Source organism: Otolemur garnettii, unplaced genomic scaffold (assembly GCF_000181295.1).
Source record: "Otolemur garnettii isolate 467f Iridium unplaced genomic scaffold, OtoGar3 scaffold00149, whole genome shotgun sequence".
NCBI lineage: Eukaryota > Metazoa > Chordata > Mammalia > Primates > Galagidae > Otolemur > Otolemur garnettii.
In genome coordinates this window covers 100617-105485 of record NW_003852544.1, presented here as the reverse complement: position 1 = coordinate 105485, position 4869 = coordinate 100617, and positions in this window count along the sequence as shown.

Sequence of the window (4869 nt, the reverse complement as noted above, 5' to 3'; positions counted from 1 at the left end):
CGCCCTCGCCCCGCCTCCCGCATCTCGCCCCGCCCCCGCGCCCTGCTCCGCCCCATCGCTCTCAACACCACCCTGCCATTGGTGGACGTACCATCACGTGCCCCAACGCTCTCCCACATATCTCCACGTCTCAGCGCGGTCTGTTCACATCGCTCTTCCCAGCCGGGCTCTGGCGCGTGTCAGTCTAGGGTGGCCCGGGGGCTGAGGGTGGCAGGACGGCCGTGTGAGCCGAGCCGAGTGCGGGGAGGGAATGTGTGACTCTCACTGTGGTAACAGGGCTATGCCCGGCTGTGGTAGTGCGAGGCAGAAGAGTAGGAGACGAAGGAAACGTAGAAAATGAGCATTGAAAACGTATAGCACAACTTCTGCAACCTGCGGGGCGCGAACGACGACCTCCCTTGCCTCGCCCCTTTGCCGCCGCCTTTCCAGCTAAAGTCGCGGGCGCTCGCACGCGGCTCAGGGAGGCTACCGAGAAGTGTCCAAAGCGGGGCAAGCGTGGATTTCGCGGGACCCTGTTAGGCCCTGCCAGGTCCCGCCCACCTGTCCGGTCCCACCCCTCCCGCGTTGGCTCCGCCCTCCGAAGACCCGCCGCTTTGCCAATAGGACTTTATTCCGGTCTTTGATTTGGCTTAATTTTAAGCCGGTGAGGAAAGACCTGCCTGAAGACCCGGAGTCACCTGATTTCTCTCTCCTAGTTAACAGCAGCGGGGAAATGAGTTCTCCAAGGGAAAAAGCTTAACTTTTCAGCGCACCACTTCCGCCGGCATCCGAGATGTGGGAAACGCGTTAGGTGGTAATACTGCCGAAGTGGATGGGTTGGTGCCTCACCCGTGAAGGCTAAGGAGCTGTGCGTTAACTGCGTAACTTAAAAATCACTGCGTTCTCTTAGCCCTCGGTTTCTGCTCTTGAAAGTTGCCAGGCAAAGCATTTTCGGTTGTTCTGTGCCGCTCTGCAATGGGAAAGCTAAAAGACAGAAAAAAAGAGAAAGATCTAAAAGTGAGGAGTGTTGTGGGAGGTCCTGAAAGTGAGTTCTGCCTGCGGGTGTCTGAATGTCAGCGTACTCTTAGAGGAGTGTCTGCAGGTAACCGGGACAACTTAAAACAGCTATTTTTGCAGAAGCAATGGTTTTCTGATTAGACCGTTAAGTGGGTTAATAGTTTCTCTGAAACAAATAGTTAGAAAACAGTGGGGGATGGAATAATGCCCTAGTTAATTTAATTGCACTTTAAAAATAAAATATAGGTTGTCAATTTAACAAATCCGTTGTAAATCCATATCAAAAAGGAGTAGCTCTGAAACTATTGGTTTTTTGCCATGGAACTCTAAGGAAGTTGTGGGGCTTCTCCAAGATAAATCTTTTTTTTATTTTTTGAGATAGAGTCTCAGTTATGTTCACCCTCGATAGAGTGCTGTGGCGTCACAGCTCACAGCAACCTCAAACTCTTGGGCTTAAGAGATTCTCTTGCCTCAGCCTCCCAAGTAGCTGGGACTACAGGCACTTGCCACAATGCTCAGCTATTTTTTGGTTATAATTGTCATGTTTGTTTAGCTGGCCCGGGCCAGGTTCGAACCCGCCATCCTCGGTGTATGTGGCCAGAATCCTACTCACTGAGCTACGGGTGCGGAACCCTCCAGTATGCTTGGCATCACGTCTCCTGATCCAGTGCTGCACAGTGTTGGTTCAGGCAACACACATTTGTTGAATACCCACTGTATGCAAAGCATGGAGCGAGAGATTTTACAGAGAACAAGGTAATACTCTTGTCTTCAAGCAATTCTCATGTTTGGGTGGAAACAGAAGAAAACCAGCAATCAGAAGGATGTGACATGTGGCATCAGGCTTGGAAACGTGAAAGTGCAGGGCACAGGATGTCTTATTATGGCCTGAGGTGAGACTGAGGAACAAAGGCCCTGGGTTAAGACTGATACGCCTTTCTAAGAAATTGGACTTCATTTTAAATGAGTTTCAGGATCACTGATGGATATGTGCCTGGAGAGTGATTTACTTTCATTTGGATTCTAGAAGATATCTGTGGCAAGAGTGTGGAGAAGGGGTTGAAGGTGGGGAGAAAGCAGGAGGCAAAAAGAGCAGCCAGGATCTAGTGATGGTTTCTGTGCCTGCTGGTGGGGCATCTCCACTGCAGGGACAGGTAGAAGGATCTCTGAGGTGGCAGAAAGCCAGGATAGAGGACAAAAGGCTCATGTTTGTAATTTGGGCAACGCAATGAATGATGAGGCAGGGATGCAAGTGGAGAACATGTTTGCAAAGGAACATGACTTAAGCTTGCAACATGTTGAGTTTGAGCTTTGTCTGCAAGATGCAGGTAGAGGTGTCCAGGTTGGCAGTTGGAGATACAGCATAAAGGTCCAGTCAGGTTAGATATTCATGAGGTCAATTTTGAATTTGAGGGAAAGTGCAGGAACAAGTTATCAGAAAAGTTGCCTAGTTACCTCCCAGTGGCCTTGAAACCATAGTAACCAGAGGAATCTGCCTCAAGGACACAAACTCTACACTTGCACATGTATCCTGCTGGTGACTTAACTGGTTTTCATGTGCTCATTTAGAGAGGGCCATCCCACACCAACCTTAGAGGACAATTATTGACTACTAGCAGAGGACACTGGGTATTGTGTAGTGTGCTGCATGTTGTTACATTTACAGGAATGCTAAAGATAGATACAGCTCCTGCTCTCAGAAGAAGAGATTCAGAATAGTTTATCAAGAAGGGATATAGAGATGAGTGTAGATGTGCATGTTGCATGTGTTTGTTCTCATGCGTGTGCATATGTGTGTGAGTGGGTGCACATGTGCCTGGGGGTTACCTCGTCTGGGATGGCTCCACCTGCATTCATAAAGACACTGCTTATATCACATAAAACTTTTCTTCAGAACCCCTACCCTTCTGGGACACTACTTAGACATTCCCTGATAATCAGGACATACTTTTTTCATGCCTGGCTTCTCTCTATGGCAGATTGCTTCATTATGCCCCTGTGGTCTCTCTGGAGGGTCAGAGAGGTCCCCAGAAGAATGGGATCTTTGGCTGCACAGTCTTGCTGCCTCAGGAAGCTGCAGTGGTACCAAGAGCAGGGCAGAGAAAAAATGGTCTTGGTCCAGAATCACCTTGCATCCCTCTCTCAGAAGCCCTTAACCACTGTCTTCTCTACCAAGGAGCCTACAGTATAGCTGGCCCTGCCCTGTCTGGTAGGCTGCAGCTTTGGTCTCCTTGCCTCAGAAAGCCTTCTCTCCTGGCTCTCAGGACACCACAATGGGGCTCAGCTTTATTCATGTCCTTCCTGCCTGGCTAGACTCCCTGGCCATTGGCCTGTCTTGCTTATTTGGATTTTGATTGAGCTATCTAGGTATGGTGATCATGTCTTAGGCTTTGTATTTCTCCAGTGCCTAGTGTTCAGAGAAACTGATTCCACTGCATCTTGTGTTTTGGGAAACATCACAGACTTGTTCTCTGTCCTCATGCCACATTACTTTTCTCCCCCAGGCCTTGTGGGAGTGCCCCCTCTGTCTGTGCCACCAGCCTTCCAGGATCCCCTCCTTTTCATCTCTCCTGGAATGAACAGTGAATTCCTTTTAGGTCATCCATGAGGCCTCTCCTATGCTAGAAGTTCCACTCATTTACTCCACACAACTTTCCTTACTTTGTTTCCACTGAAATGTCATTAATACACATTTCTTGGTGAATTTGAATTTATTTGTTGATGCACTGGTTTCCATCTACTACAAATTTGTACAAGATTGTACATTCAAGTGAGATTATGTTTAAATTATCCATGTATCAAGAGTGCTGATTACAGGGCCAGGTACACAGTGAACACTCTGAGGTTAGTTGCCAGTAAGTGGACTATTATTTGATGTGAGGTGTCATTCAGTTCTGAGTGATCCAAGGAAGTATCCAAAAATTATTACTTTCAGGTCCAAAGGCACCCAGACAGCTCTGTTAGACTAAGCAAAGCCTCTTGCGTGGCCCCTGAAGAGCTTTGATAAATGCCATGATCCAGTCAGTCTCCAAAAGCTAAGAATAACCACCACCAGTGATGCAGTAATGTGCTGAGAGTGCTTTTCCTATGAAAACCAAAGTAGAAATTTGTGAAAGTCCTAAAAACTGAAAATCCATAATTTAGATTATGGATTTTCTATGAATTGTTCTATAAGCAATCTATGAAAGTTCCAAAAAAAGTTCTAAAAAAAACTTAGTAAAAATTTTGTATCTGAGTATTTAAGAAAAATGGGAATTAACACAAAAATAATTTATTTTCATATAAACAGGATAAAATATCCCTTTCTTTTTTCCTCCCAGATTTCAGAGTCCAATGGAGTAGATAAGATGGGACAGAAATAACTTAGCCCAAGGTAGAGGGGGAAGAATACGGTAAGAGCATTAGTGCCCAGGATTAGGAGGCTGTGGAAAAAAGGGTGCATTCAAGTGGGGCAGCAGAAAGCATGCTGGAAGAGAAGGCATTGATAATTAGCCAGAGTGTGTTCAAGTGTTGACTTTCAGTTCTTTTCCTAAGCTTGGGGTTACTGGTTTTAACAGGTTGGAGCAGATGGCCCCATCAAAAGGTTTTAATTGGAAGTAAAGTAATGAAAATTCTATGCATAGTGGCATATAAAGACCAAGCAAAGGGTTGAGAACAAGTTAAACATGAAGGGCCTGTGGCCATGGGAGCTGTGCCCATTTCTAGGCCCAACTGGCAGACGAAGGCAAAGGTGCTGCCAGAGCTGACCGGAGCTGAGCATTGTTAGACCTCCAGTGTGCAGGGATGGAGGCCTAGGTGAGTGAGAAACATATCAACTATGCTCTTTTCCCTTCTTCACCCTCACCTATGCCTCCTGATTCTTGACCCAGCTGG